Source organism: Falco naumanni, chromosome 3, assembly GCF_017639655.2.
Source record: "Falco naumanni isolate bFalNau1 chromosome 3, bFalNau1.pat, whole genome shotgun sequence".
NCBI lineage: Eukaryota > Metazoa > Chordata > Aves > Falconiformes > Falconidae > Falco > Falco naumanni.
The window spans coordinates 64,763,256-64,779,078 of record NC_054056.1 but is presented as its reverse complement, the minus strand read 5'-3'; the positions used below and the strand labels follow the sequence as shown (position 1 = coordinate 64,779,078).

Below are 15,823 nucleotides of genomic sequence, written 5' to 3'. Positions count from 1 at the left end.
GTGACTTAACCACTTGCCTGGGCAGCCTGTTCCAAGGATTTGCCACCCCTTTGGTGAAGTAATTTTTCCTAACATCCAATCTAAACTTCTCCTGGCACAACTTGAGGCCATTTCCTCTTGTCCTCTCACTTGTTACTTGGGAAAAGAAACTGACACCCACTTGGCCTCCTTTCAGGTAGTTGTAGAGAGTGATAGTGTTCCCTTGCCCCAGCCTCCTTTTATCCAGGTTAAACAACCCCAGTTCCCTCAACCACTCCCTGTAAGACTTGTGCTCCAGACCCTTCACCAGCCCCATTGCTCTTCCCTGGACACACTCCAGCACCTCAGTGTCCCTCTCGCAGTGGAGGGGCCCAAAACTGAATTCAGCATTCAAGGTGCAGCCTCACCAGTGCCAAGCACAGGGGGACAATCACCTCCCTTGTCCTGCTGGCCACACTGTCTCTGATATAAGCCAGGATGGTGTTGGCCTTCTTGGCCACCTGGGCACACTGCTGGCTCACATTCAGCCAGTTGTCAACCAGCACCCCCAGGTCCTTTGCTACTGGACAGCTTTCCAGCTGCTCTTCCCCAAGCCTGTAGCGTTGTGCGGGATTGTTGTGACCCAGCTGCAGGACCCAACACTTCTCCTTGTTGAAACGCATACAACTGGCCTTGGCCCATTAACCCAGCCTGTCATTTCTATAAGGAACTCCATACTTCTATTAGATACTTCCAAGCCAACAACAGCCGTGTACAAAATTCGACTGTTCCCATTGTGAATAAACTGTTCCAAATTTCTGTCACCTGTAAGTCCCTCCAACAGATATTCTACGTTTTTTTTCTTTCGGATTATAAACCCATTAATTACTCTGTTAAAATACTAAGAGCCTAATGCTACTGGATAGTTCTCCATTATAAGCATCCTCACAGCACGGCTCCTTCGTTTTGGGTCATCATTACCTACCTGCAAGTTCGAATCCATTGACAGGGGCTATACTAGCCATGCTTAGAGTTGCAATTGAATCTCTGTAATGACTCACTGAAAATTCATTCACTAGTTCTCTCATTACATGAGGAAATTTTCAGAGTTCTTAGAAACAAAATGTGTTTGGGATATACATTCGTGGACCAATTTTATGTCTTGTATCTCTACACAGAATACAGCATGAATCAAAATTATCAGATTTGGAATTTCTAAAAAATGAGACCAACTATATTAGGCAAAAGTGCTTTGAACAAATAGTTACAAGCAACAATTTTCACAATACTTTAAGTAGTGTCATGACAAGACGGGATTTGAGGAAAGTAAATGATTCTTACAGAAAATAACAAAAAATTAATTGTAAACATATAGTGTTGTTTTAAGAGTGCCAATGGAACCTGTTTCAAAATATTAGAGATATCTTAATTACTTACTATACCTAATGAACTCTAGTTCACGAGGCTAATTCTTTAAAAGACATCATTGTCAAAATGTCAAGGCTTATTACGCCTTCACTTGTCGTTCTTCTCAACAATCCTCCTTCTCATGAATCCGTTTTAGAAGCAAAGGAAAATGTGTCTTCTGCATTATGTGCGAGAAATGATTATGCAAGAATAGACAAAACAAGTATGTCTCAGAAAGGCTATCCATCCGAGGTATAAAACCACAAATCCAAAATGTTTTTTACATTAATGATTTCACAATCCTTTTTAAAAGAGTAAAGATGTGATGCCTTAATATCATGTCCAAGCCCCAGGTTTTGTTAATTATGTTCTACCTACCTAAATGCCCCCTGCAGTTTCAATTAGACATGGTATTCTTCTTCACTTCCCGTCTTGATTATTGTGCACTGTTGCTAAGCGCTAGTTAACAGTTGCCACATTCACCCAAAGTTGGCTGCACTTCAGTGGTCATTCAAAGAATTAAATACAAAACATATGGTACAGAACGATACAAAGCATAAAAGCACTTTTAAAAACCACTCCAAAATGCTTAATATGAAAGATACTACAAAAGATTACACTGCTGAATGTAAAATCCTTAGTTCTACACCCACTTGAAATTTTCTAGAAACACTGAAAATTGCTAAGTTTTCGTTCAATCCTTTTTTAAAGTTACTAATAAGATTTCCTAGAGCATGTTTTTGACGTTACACTGAGCCTAGTTTTACTCTGAATGAACAGCCCAGGATTTATAATATGATAGGCTGCAGGGTACAGAGTTTTTTTTTCCAGATTTCCCTTAAAAAGTAGGTTTTTCCCTTATATCCCATTGCAAGTAACTAGTCTCCTAAATTACACTACCAACCTTTCTTCTTCCTTGTATCTGCAAAGTACTTTCAACACGACTTGTTGAACTGCCAAATATCAATGCCAATAGTTATGTGTTTAAGAAGACCTTGAACCAAACGTGCTTTTTTGAATCCTAGACAAACTTTTCACACGGATCACCCCTCCTTTCATCTGTGATGTCCCTGAGATCCTAAGAAACTTCCCATATTTTAATTATCCCAGTAAAAGCCCAGTGATCAGGTTGCCTATTACTGCTTATTTCCTTTAGTATTATATCCTGGGCTTAAAAACTGCCTTACTAAAAAATCAACGCTATTTCTGATAGTTACATTATCTACAGCCAAATCAAATTAATAAAAATCCTGGTACATACATATTGTTTTTTATAACTACATCCTTTTTCTGTTAAACACCTTAGCCAAAAATTTGTTCTGCACAAACACTACCAATAAAAAACAAAAACATGCACTGTATTTGTTATCTGTATCAACAGATGTATAAATATACCTTCAGGGCTCAGAGACCAACCCTTTAAACAGGTAGGCAGATACTGAACATTATTCATTGACTTTCTGGAGCATTTTGTTAGAAATACTTGAGAATACATGAGAAAAAAGTATGCATATGTTCAAAATCCAGAAGTGTTAAAAATAAGGAATAAATAAAGATTTCTTAACAGCTCTGACATCCCTCACACAATCCTTATTCCTTTGCAAAGAGATATTTTAAAAGTTAATCCACCAGCTCCACAAGTGTTTTTGTTGCACTCATAAGCAAATTCTTCAGGATAAGGCTTAATACTTTCAAATTTTTTTTTTTTTAAATCCCACTAATGTAATAAGTTTTTCAATCAATAGAACACCCACCCTTGCTTTTCTTTGGAGGGCATATCCCTTAACAGAAACCAAACTTAAGTGTGCATTACAGTATTTAAAAGTGCATAAAGCTCTGGCTGTCCTCTCAGAGATCACATATATAACTACATCCACAACTGATATATGCACTCTCAGCTCTAAACAACAGTAATAATTATTTTAAAAAAATATATATTATGTTTCAGTTATTCCCAGTCAGGAAATAAAAGACAGCATTTTTTTCTTCAGCAGTCTTTAATTCCTATCTTTTAAAAAGCTCTTTATAACAAGGTATCAACGAAGTAGGAAGAATACAAAATATTATTTCAACTATACTTAAAATATCATCCAGTGGAGAAGTTGTAAGAGTCACCAATTCAAAAGACAGACAAATAGAAAAGTGAAAAAAAAAAAAGGTTGTATGTTGAGGGTATTTCAAGCAAATGTACTGACAAGCAGCAGACATGGGAAATGTTGTTCCATCAAGTAATTTAAAGTCTCCTGCACTTCAAACATCTCTGACCATCGATAATTCTTAAATTTCAGAATTCAGATAAATATTTGCAGGCTCGAGGCCTAAACAAACAGCTGCCCTTGGCCCACCTTCTGGGTCGGCTGAAATCCTATGGCTTAAACAAAGTTTTCATCTTCCGAAGGTGTCAGGAAGGCCTCGGGAAGCGCTGCGGGGACGGGCCGCGCCCGGCCGTACCTAGCCGCGGGCGCCCACCGTAAGCCTGCCAGCCGCCGCGCAGGGCCGGCGCTGGGTCCATCGAAGCCGGTCTTTTCCCCTCTACCCTCGCTTCCTAACGGCAAACCAAACCTGCCGATCGGCCGTCAGCACGGCCGAGGAATCACGGAACGGCCGCCTGTCACAGGGCCGCGGCTGCAAGCCCGCCCTCGGCGCCCACCGGCGCGACCGTTACTGCCCCTTGGGCTGCCGCGTCCTCAGGGGACACCGCCGCCCCTCGGCGATAGGGACAGCCCCCCCCCCGGCAAGAAGACCCGGCACCCTTTCCTTCCCTCCTCCAAACCAGCCTGCACATGGCCAGAAATGCCCCCCAAACACGCCCCCCGCCCCGGGCCGCCCCCCGCCGGCGCTCCCCCGCTCAGGCGAAGGCTCCCCCGGGCACGGAGGACGAGGCAGCTGAGCCCCCTGCTGGCGGCCGCCCGCACGGCAGCGCGGGGGAGCTCGCCGCCCGCCCGCTCTCCAGCAGAACCACCTGCACCCCTTGCGCCCACCCCGCCCGCCTGCCCCCGGCTCCCCGCGGCTTCGCTGCCCGCCTGCCGCCCGCCCACAGGGGCTGCTTTGCTCCCCCAGCCGCCCAGCCAGGGCGACCCCGCCTTGCCCCGTCGGCGCGGGGTCATTTCCTACCCCGATCCAAAACGACGGTAACAAAGACCTGGCGCCCACCCGGGGGAGGGCACCCGCAGCCCGGCAGTGACACCGGCCGCGGCCAGCCGCGCCGCCGGCAGCCCGCAGCCCCCCGCCGCTGCCCCCGGTGCTGGCTCCGCGGGGTGACTGACACCCAGCGAGCGGGACGCCGCTGCCGCCCCGCCGCCGCCCCGACGCCTTTGTGCCCTCCCCAGAAACCGGCGAGAAGGCGAAGTGAAGCTCCGCGCCCCCCGCCACTCCCTTACCTTGCTGGGCAGAGAGAGAAGTTGAAAGGCCCTCCTTCCACCCGTCCCTCACTTTTTTTTAAATAACTTAAAATGCTATTTATTTGTTTTTTATTCCCCCCCCTCCTCCTCCTTCCTCCCTCCCCTCACACCAAGCAACTGCGCTCGCCAGTCCCGCCCGGCGTCCTCGGTGCCACCGTCTCCCTCCGGGTCTCGGTCTCTCTCCGGCGGGAGGAGGGGAGGGGAGGCGAGGGGAGGGGAGGAGAATGGGGCGGACCCGCAGGTGCCGCCCCTCCTGCTCTGGGAGCGGGGAGGGAGCGGGGTCGGGGGGCGGCGGGCGCGGGGAGGGGGCGGCGGCCGCTGGGGACCCGCACCCAGGTGAGGGGGTGTCCGGCGGGCGGCAGGGCTGAGGAGCCGCCTCCCCCTCCCCAGGGCAGCGGGGCCGCGTCGCGCCAAGGACGGAGGTGATGGCTGGGGAACGGGCGCTGGGGTGGCCACCGGCTAGTGGAGCGGGCAGGCGGAGGCCAGCGAGCTCTGGGACATGGCGGCCGGCGCTCGGCGAGGAGAGAGCGAGCTGGGGTGCTTCCAGCCTGAGAGGGAAGGGGCGAGGCTCTGCACGGCGGGGAGCCAAGGACGAAGCTGGGAAGCATCAAAACCCTGTCAGAAATCACCGAGCCTGGCTCGGTGGCCAAATGGCCATCTGCACAACCCTGTGAGAGGTGGCCCTGCAGTACAGACCGGTCAGGCCTGTGGGCAGAGTTTAAAGTTTGAGGGGTTGCCTCATATTTTGGTTTAGGTTTAGTTAGAAGTGGAGCTAGTCCAGGAGCAGAAAAGTGGAAGCTGAAGGGGCTGAACACACTGGGAGGATGCTGGAGATGGACTAGAGAAGGGCACTGTGCACATACTTGTGTTGGAGGTTAAATTGAACAGGCTTCAGGCAAGGCAGGTAGAGGTGAGGGGGTCTGAGGGTGTTGGCGGGGATGGAAACAGAAGGATCTGGGACATTTAAAGCTGTAAACGGAGCCCAAGTTTGTGTGGGGAAGCAATGGGCTTGGATTCTTAGTGTGTCTAAAGATGGAGGTTGGGCTTAGCAGGAGTGTGGGAAGGAGACTAGAGATGCAGCGGGGCATTGTGAGGGTAAATATCCATTGAACTGAGGGAAAACGATTTTGCATTTTCTTCCTTTTACCGTTGATTAAGGTACCATATGAACTCTCTTCTCTCATTTTTCACTTAACTTTTCAAAGGGTTATGTCTTTTTTTCTTCTCTTGGGACCATAAGGCTCAGTCTTATGCGGTGCCCTATCTTTGTGCCTCAACAGCTGAGAAAAAAGTGATAGTGACAAAAAGAGTGGTAGCGTTGTTTGTTTTCTTTGGCAGGAACCTGCTGCTGCACGACACTGAGAAAAAGAAGATGGCCAGTAGTTTTCTCACATCCTTTTCTTTTGTATTTGCTGGTTAAAATATTAAGTTCCAGCATCCTAGTGAGTATTCTTGCTACCAGAGATAACAAGACTTCCCATCAAAAGCTGGGAGGGGAAAAAACTGTCCCTGTATCATGGAGAAAGCAGAGATGGCACAGCAATGGTGTGGCACTGCAGTAATGCTGCTCAGTCCAGACATGAGAAACAGAGGTCTGTCTAATAGATAACGTAGATGGTTTTGAACATTCAACAAGATTAGCCTTTTTCTGCTTTAATCACACTCTTTCTGATAGGTGCTAAAGAGGTTTTCACTATTGGTTCAGTTTGGGTTTACTAATTTGAGCAATGCTCTTTATGACATGTTGATTTGCACTTCATTTCACTGAATGGGATACGAAAGTGTAGTAATGGTGCGTGCATCTGTGTAGATAAGTTAGAGACCAGAGGTTGGGGCATATCATTATGCAGTCTTCATAGCAAACTTGCCAGGAAGGAATCTTCAAACCACCTCAGACTATGCAACACATATATAGAAAACATATACATTGCTGCCTTTTATGTATTCCATATGAATTTGTATTTCAGGATACACACTTTCATGTCACAGTTGTTCTCAAAGTACCTCCCAAATAAAGCTTTGCAACTAAATTTGTTCATTCGATACTTCAATTCTGAGACTACGTAATTTTTATGTGAATAGCTAAATCAATTGGCTTTGACATGACTATTTACATACTTGAATTGCTAAAAGCTGGGCTGCAGCTGTGGATTATCTGAAGACACGCTACCTCCATTAGCCTAGCTATCTTGGTATCTGTGTATTTATAAAGTTGCTAATAACATGACCCTTTACAACAGATAGCTAAAAATTCAGCTGAGGCAGAATTTAAGAGACTTGCCAAGTCAGATCAGGCTTCAGGATCAAGTCCTAAAGCTTTGCCACTTTGCCTGTTCTAAGTTGTACACTTACTTTTTCTGGGAACTTGGAAGTAGATAGCTGAAAAACAGTTCAGGCTGCCATTCTAGTATGTTTGTTGGTATGCTGTATATGTCAGCTATGCTGTTGATACTCTGCAGAATGCAATGAAATTAAGCAATATCAGTGTCAGTCCTTTGAGGTAATGTTGACATGTGACCCTGCACAGATTTAGACAGTGACTTTATTATTACTGTTAAAAGTTCATAAGAGATTTGCAAGCATATCAAGGTGCCTGTAGAATACCTGCTATAGCATATGATAATTCTAACTTAGATTGCTTAATTATATCTAAAATGATCCCAGTAACTGCAGTCTAGATGTCCCTGGATGTTTCAAACTGTTTAATTTTACTTAAGAGTTATCTACTGAATGAGTGAGAATTATTCTGATAGCTTTAATGCAGTAACTTTTCTTATTTGGACTTATTTTTGTTTTGCTTTTTTGCAAAGGAAGAAATTAATTATATGTTTTCTTCTAACTTTCTATTTTGACTATCAACATTTACAGCGTGTAGGGTGGTTTCATCTGTACCATCTGTGGGCCATATTGCACATCAGATGGCAGGATAAAATTTGTAACAAGAACATTTTGGGACATAAAAGTCTTTCAGGGTTTGAAGCTATGATACTTACAACAGAAATGTGCAGAGCTGCTCATGTATCTGAAACAGAAGACGCAGAATGCTAAAGCAGCTGCTGGAGTGAAATAAAGGAGAGACCACACAGTTTGGGGATGCATACAGGCATCAAGAACAAAAGAACGTTTGAGGGAACAAGAGAGTGCAACTTCACGCAGTGAGAAATTGGAGTCAATCATTAGGAATTACTGACAGCAGACATGCAGTCACACAGCAATTAGAGGCTCTCTTTGGGAAGCAAGGTCAATTAACACTGAGGTGAAGACGCAGCATCAGGAAAACACCTGGTTTAGCAAGCAGCATTTTCTGATACCTGACTAGGCAACACAGAAGAAAATTGTCATTCATGGGTTGTGTTTTGGCCATTTTCATATTCACAAGGCAAGATACCATCATTTATGTTATCTTCTGTTATAAAAGACTGTGTGAGAACATAATATGACACTACAGTTTGTGCAAAGATTGCTGGGTCCCAGTGGAACTACGGAGGCTGGTAAGGATCCTTCAATCCTGAGCCTTCGTAATGAATTGTGTTTCCCTCCTGCCTTTAAATAGCTCTTCACTTCCTTCATATTTTCTGGTTTTGAGAGTGATAGGAATATGATCCTTTTGGATATAGTATTCTAAATACTGTGCATAGTAGGAATTGACAGTTAGCCTCTTCCTAGCCATGAGGGCAAACTTCCCAAACAATTTCAACCTTTTTTTTTTCCTGAAAGTGAAGGTCATCAGTTCATCTTAGATCATTCTCTAAACTAGAACTTGTGTTTTTGTCATGCCTGTTAGATTTAAATACTCACTGATAACTTGATGTATCCAACCTCTGAAATTAGGTTTCAAAAAACATAAATAAATAGTTGCACAAGGGAATTCTCTGCTTTAATTTCTTGTTATTCATGAGCGACTGATTTCATACACACCAAACCCAGTAATTTCTATCCTAGAAACATCAGTATGAATCTTTATTTGATCCTGCCTACCAAATCTTTGATATTAAACTTTGCCTGAATGAAGTGTTTGATTTCCACAGACCTGGTCTTGCCAATGTTAAAAGCTGATAGCAAACTTTGCTTTGACTTCTTTGTTGGGGCTAAAGCAAACCTCACCATCCTGGTGGGTGATTCACGTTTGAGCCTTCCAAATAACTTTCATCTTTCTGCATGAATCACCAATGGTCTTTTATAATTTATTATACCCTTATCACTTTTTTTATTATGATGTGAAATATTCTTGCCCTAGTTGTAATACTGTAGAGTTGGATCAGACCTATTTAACATCAAGGCATCTACAAAACGAGTACTATCCAAATACTTAAGAGATATTCCCTAAAAAACATTTATTCTACATGGATGAAACAAACAGGTGGGTAGGATGAAACAGGAAGCAGTGCTGGAGGTGGGGAGCTGATGTATAATTGTTTCTCAGATCTGACGCTCAGACACTGCTGTAATTCCAGTGTCACCATATCTAAGATTTTTTACCTCTATTCTTTTACTGAAATGTTCTTAAAATACATATTTTGGCATCAGTGTTTTTAGCATTAGTATTTAGCACACCTACAAAAAAAATTGATAGTGCACAGCAAGATGAAAAAGAGTTTTTCTTACAACTAATAAGAACATACTTGTTTTATCTTTCTACTAGTCACTCCATAGAAATTGAGCACCTGATCAGCAGGCTTTCCTGGAAGTTCAGCAGTAGCACATAGTCAGTGGCACACACGCACCTTCTATCCCTCCTTGATTTTGCAGAATGACCGCTGTTATGAGATAATAATTTCACAAAAAGAAACAGATGGTTGTATAAAGGTCCTGGATCTAATCACTAGAATCTCAATCACCCTGACTGTAGAAACTATAGCCAGTTTTTCAATTTTTTTAGAACTTTCTATAAAATACTTGGTATTGCAGTGCCAGCTCTTGTTTACAGGTTGGTAACTGTACTCCATCTATCATGCCAAGCACAGTAGGATGTCATTTCCTTTGCAAAGAAGCATGCCCTTAACAGCAGACTGTATCCCAGCAAAAGCGAAAATGCATTATCCCGCCTAAATCAAAGGTCTTTGAACAGGAAGAACTTTGGCACCTGTATAACTGTGCTGCATGAGAGACTCTGTAACAGTGTTTCTCTTTATAATTTTCTACTTAACTTGTGAAACTCAATTTCGTTCCAGCTAAGGCAGTGCAAAAGAACTACCTACCCCTTTTCAGTACTATCAGAGCTACTGTGAAAAAGTTAGTTCCGTGTGAAGGAAAACTCTGTAAGGTAGCATTTATGAAAGCAGAGCCTCTACATAGTTTTTATGGGTTTTTTTTCCTTGTATAAATTTTGATTTCATAATTCATTTTCAGAATTCACTAGTCTTCCATTGGAATCCTTTTTAGTAACTAGTCTGTGCATTACTTTAGACTGTGTCTGACTGAAATTAACTATACTGTGTGAATTCAGGTTTTATGATTGAGCCTGGGTTTTATACATCATGAAATTAGCACAATCCATTTTGACCTCATTCAATAAGAAGACACATTCTAGTTTTTTACTATGCAACAAAATGTTACCAATACTCCATCATTTCTAAAAGAAAAATTAAAAGCATGGTAACTGATTGCTTTAAAAGATTCAAGAAGAGTTTTCTGATTTTAGTTGGATTTGTTCTCTTTAGCTAGAAGTATAAAGAGTTTCCATGGATCTTTGAAAGCATGGGTAGGACATTCATGAGCTTTGATGAGTGAATGGTAAATGTTTTTTAATTTCCAAATTTGCAATGCTTCCTGTAGCTGTTATTAGTAAGAGCAGCGAATCTCATCAGTTAGCATGTCAGTGCTGGCTGATGTTTTTTGGGATATTTATTCTGAACCCAGCTGGGGAATGGCAGTGAGTTCACTTCCTACTTTATTTTTGCTGCCTTTGTATTAAATAGTTGTTTGCTCTTCATACGAGGTGCTGCTCGTGAACTAGCAAGAATGTTAACAATAGCAGAGAAAATGGCCCTGAATCCATCCTGGAGTCAAGCCATAGAAATTGAGCATTTTAAAGGTGAAAAACAGACATCTCACAATTGCAGTACCCATGGCCTTAGTGTAACGTTTGTCGCGCAAGGCATTTTTAGTGTTTTAAAAATTGCTTTACATTTTTCACTACCTAGCATCTATGGAGGTTTATCTATCTAGGGTATCAAACTTTCATCTTGGTTTGTGACTTTGTTTTGGTTTTGCCAGAAATCATAGATGCGTTTGAACTTTTGGGGTTTTAACAAATGGAAAATATTTTTGAGGTGAGGTGGATAAGACTGCACAAGCCCTAACCATTCTTGGTTTTGTCACTGTTCCCTTTACACAGACAAAATTTCTACTTAAAGCAGCTTACAGTAAATTCCCCAGGCTTGTGTAGCTGCCAGAATTAACAGGCCCTCCCCTCTCAGTTTTCCTACTAGGTCCACACACATCATGGTACACCAGACTTTATCTGAATGAAAACCTTAGCTACTAAGTGAAGTTAGTCCCTCATTCGCTGTATCTTAACAGGCTCAAGTGCTGTCAATAGCAATCTCTTGGTCTTGCAGAGGCAAATCTCTGAGCCTACAGAGCTATCTGCTCCCATATTTATAAATACCCCATCTTCTCCAAAAGAATTTACGGAGGTATGTGAATACAGGGATGGCTTGGCTCGGTTCTCTCTAAGCATGGAAAGAAAATAGGTGTAATGTGGGGTGTGACCTGCCAGCTGGCTTTCCCACAGTAAGGGTTTCCCACAGAGCTTCAGAAACATGTCTAACAGCCACCACGCCTCTCTTGGGCATCTTCTAGGGTCTTGGCATTGAGCTGTCTTAACCTGCACTCTGCAGGTGTGCAGACACAGAACATTTTAGCTGCTCATCTCCCAGCTGTTTCTCCTGTTTCTCAAAGAAAAGGGGGAAAAAAAACCCCACCACAACAAGTTACGTGCTGTAGTATCTATATGCCTGCAAACCTCCTTGCAAAAATAAATTTGTGTATGAATTATAATGTATTAATTACACTTTTATCTAACTACCCCTCTTCCTTTTCTTTCTCATTGTGTAACTTTCCTGGGAGTTTTTTGAGTTTCATGCCTTGTAAAGCTACTAGTTTTAACACTGAGTTACATTCATCTGGGTGTCAGGGAAGTTTTGTCAAGATTAGTATCATTTGCTGTCTTTCACTATATTACCATCTCTTAAGCTCATGGTGCTACCAAATGCACAGTGAGTTTGCTAAGACCTTGCTGTACAGCTTTTGCGTTTCTGTGGGTCTTCTGGTGGCATCAATGAAAGGGAATCAGTGGAGGGGCCCTGCTTGCATTTTGAAAGCAGTCTGGGATGAGATTTGTGCTTGGGTTGGTCAGCAGGGAAAACTGCGGCGCTAATCCCTGCATAGCTCCACCTTGGAACCTGCAACAGCCAATATATAGCTCCCAGTCTCAGCTTGGTTAGGGTTGGATCCTCATGACTGCAACATGAGGTTTCAGGTCATGTTATTTACATACCGGGTTTTTTGTACAGGTTTCTTGGTACCTCCTGCCAGTTAAACAGGATTATGACTGCTGTCAGGAGGCAAGGAAACCTGCCTGCTTGCACTGCTGGTTAGAAACAGTTCCAAAACCAGCTGCTGTCCAGTCAGCCAAAAAGAGGAAGAAAATCCTGCGGGCTACAAAATTTTGACTCTATTAATGCTGTGGATTATTTTTAACATAAAAATAGTTATTCTTTATTCATTTCCGTTATTATTTTATTATATAGAATGGTCCATGTCCCAGCAGCTCCAGAGAAAGGGTAGGTCCACGTTATGCAAAACAAACCTCTCTGGGTTTTCTAGTTTGTTTACAAGAGTTTTTCTTCATCTGAAATAACAAAAAGGCAGCTAAGTCTTTGTTTGCTCGTGACGCTTAGCAATCTATGGACTTGACATAAAATAATAGACCACATATACTGGACTTATGCTTCCAGAGCAGTAGTGTTTTCAGATCAGTAATCTTACATGTATGGTATCTCCGCCCTCCTTTGCTTTCTTTTTTTGTGTTGTTTTCCCATAGCCCTTGAGGAAGGTTTTTCCTTATAGGTAAATTCAGTTCTATGTAACATTCTTTAGTTGAAAGACAGAAGATTCCTCTTGGGTTTTGGCACCCCAAAATTAAAATAAGGCATACTGCTGTCTGTCTCAGCAGGAACCTCTTCAAGAGACCACCTGAAAGTATTTTCCTAAACTACCAAGTGTGCTGTGTCTTACAGAGGGTGTGGTGTGGTGGGAACTTCTAGCGTTGCCAGACTTCTGTACTCTTGGTGCTTGGGTCCTGTCTACATCTGCTGTGATCATCAGCCCCAGGAACTTGAACATTATGCAAAAGTAAACTGGAAAATCACAAGACACTGAACTTCTTAACTCTGAATGAAGTTGAGGGTAGGAGGAAAAGCATTTCACTTGTGAGTGGAAGACTTGATGATGGAGTCCAGTGCTGTTGGCAAGTCAGAGCTGAAAGCAGATAGATCCGGTTTATAAATGGTTTATATGGAATGGTTTATAAATTCCTTCAAGAGATACTACTAGAGTGGAACAAGAAATTACTAAAACTGGCATGAGAAGATGGACATGAAATGGAGACAGGTGAACACAATGATCGTTTAAGTGCTGGTCGAAACAGAGCCTACTTTGACTTCATCAAACACTTCGGTCAACTACCTGTTCATTTAACTGCCCACTGACTGGGAGAACAATGTTGCTACTCAAATCTTATCTGGTTTCACTGGAGAGGAGTTGCTGAGCAACCAGTTAGACCAAGAGCACGCTGAAGAATGTAAATGCCCCTTCCCTGCAAAGAAGTTTGTCCTTCATCACACCACCATCAAGCATACTGCCTTCTCCTGTAAACACCAGTTGTCACATACCTATTGGAGAAAAAGAAGGGAAATTCCACCATGACGTTAGGAAAAAAAGCCTTTCAAGCACTGGTTGCCCAGAGGGACTGAGGAATCTCCATCCCTGGGCATATTTGCAACTTGACTGGAAAAGACCCTGAGTAGCATGTGGTAACTCAGCCCCATTCTGAGCAGGGAGCTACAGAAGGTGCTCTCCAGCAGTCTCTTTTTCTATCATCAGTGAGCAACTGTGCTCAGTAAAAAAGAATGGACATTTTTAGGTACTTTTAACTTCCCAGTAACATAGGCTGTGTTGCTGTAGCTAACATGAAAAAAATAATACAGTGGTGAGGTGTTAAAACACACGTAGTCGCATACACATAAATCTGCACACAGAGACACATGCAAGTGTTGACATTAGCTCCTCTGCAGGAAAGCAGCCCAACAGCGAAATATAAGGGTGGAAGGAGGGGTGCTTGAGGTTGAGGAAACCCGTGGAAAAAACATGAGTTCTTGTTCTTGCCAGATTTTGTTTCTGAGATGCTTGAATTGAACCCTTATAGCAAACTGAGCAAGAGCTCTGAATTAATGGAAGGTAATACAGCCAGCATTGAGAGATGGTTGCACACAACTTATATACGTGCAAAACCCCTTCCTTCTGCGCCTCCAAAAAGTGCCAGAGGGCCAAAATACATTCTCTCTCCTGAATGGGGGAAGCTCCACGAAATCACTGTTGGAACTAGATGATCTTTAAGGTCCCTTCCAACCCAAACCATTCTATGATTCAAGCTGGCATTTTCAGTAGTCCAGTAAAATAAATGGTCTTGCATTTATCCTCAGAAATGTGTAAGGTTTTCCTGTTTAGGATAACTCTGCTAGGGACATAATTTTGTCCCCAGTCACAAGGGAGAAGCATGCAAACCTTGACCTCAAAGGTATTTACTTCCATCAATGAGAAAAACTCAGGTATATTGATTGGTTTCTGTCCCAGGAAAGTACTACCTGGTAACTATCAGAAATCAATCTTTCAGATATAAAAAGCTCTGTTTTCACAAACTCCATCATTCTGGTAGCTATGTTACACCATTTTCTTGTCTGTAAGGGAGGTCCCTGGGGCATTAGGAACTCCTTTTCATGCGCTCTGAGTCTAACACAGAAAAATGACACCGACATCTCCCTCACTGATGTGGCAACATCCTATTTGACCTGAGCCTAGGAGAACTAGACTCAGCATTTCAGCATAATGGAAAGATGAGTGCTAAATCCCAAAATACTGTAACTTCATTAACCCGACTCAAGACTCCTGCCTGTACGTCTAAAGATTACATTACCCCTTTAGGTCCCCTTTTAGTGGGAGTTTCTGTTTCTCTGGGAGCTGCTGTGCCTTTTTTCTGAGTCTTCCAGAGCCACTGCTTCAAAGTATGGTTTCGCATCTTACTACTGCAGCCTTTATTCCCTGTTCTTAGATACATAGCTTCATGTTACCTGTAATAAAGTAGTATATTATATGCTTGCTTTCTGTTTACCACCTGATTACATCAGTGACCTATTTTAATTTTTGGTCCTCTGGTCTGTTGCAATACAATGAGTTTATGTTTTCTTCTGTATCACAGATCAAAATGGAAAATAGCCAGGAGACAATCTGGGTGGAGCTCCACTAGTTAACACCCCTGAACAATGAATGATACTGAACAATGATTGTTTAGCATTGATACTAACAACTGAGTTAACCGCTGGATTTTGAACTATCTACCTGGTACATTAATTTGCTATAACCTCGTGATCAAAGAACTGTGCAAAACTAAAGCCTTTATACTTTATACAAAACTAAAGCATTTATAGCAGTTTTATATGAAAATAACTGCCTTTATGAATTAAGGTCTTACTCTTCTGAAAAAGTTACGAGATTACCTCAGCAAAATCAACTTTCTGCAAATCCAGGTCAGTTGATATAAATAACGTAATACTTTTACATTTTTCTTTTATTAACACAGTCGTTTTGAGCAGCATGCGTTTCAGGCTATGGACTTCCATGAGGCCCTTAGCCAGAAGAATCCAGGCAATGTCAGGCTACGGGCTGGACAGAAGCTCACAGCCCAAATTGCCTAGGTTGTTCTGTATACCTTTTAAAATACTGTTCCAACATGAAACTCTTTCCCACCCTCTGGAGATCCCCTGGACTTCCAGTTC

At 42.7% G+C, this 15,823-nt stretch overlaps 1 protein-coding gene and 1 long non-coding RNA gene across 4 annotated transcripts in view; one reads left to right on the top strand and one right to left on the bottom strand.

Annotated features, from left to right (window-relative positions):
• GREB1L (GREB1 like retinoic acid receptor coactivator) overlaps positions 1 to 4,949 on the bottom strand; it is a 144,937-nt gene extending 139,988 nt beyond the window's left edge. Inside the window, exon 1 of one of the 3 annotated variants that reach the window (XM_040586566.1) lies at positions 4,877 to 4,949. The gene's annotated coding sequence lies outside the window, so the exon portion shown is untranslated. Of the gene's footprint in view, positions 1 to 4,745; positions 4,846 to 4,876 lie in introns of those variants that run through there. The other 2 variants (XM_040586565.1, XM_040586564.1) reach the window with 2 other exon arrangements.
• Positions 4,950 to 5,065: 116 nt separating this feature from the next.
• On the top strand, positions 5,066 to 15,455 carry LOC121085698. Its single transcript, XR_005827169.1, has 2 exons — positions 5,066 to 5,188; positions 13,010 to 15,455. It is a non-coding gene; the product is annotated as an uncharacterized LOC121085698 (long non-coding RNA).
• Positions 15,456 to 15,823: the final 368 nt, after the last annotated feature.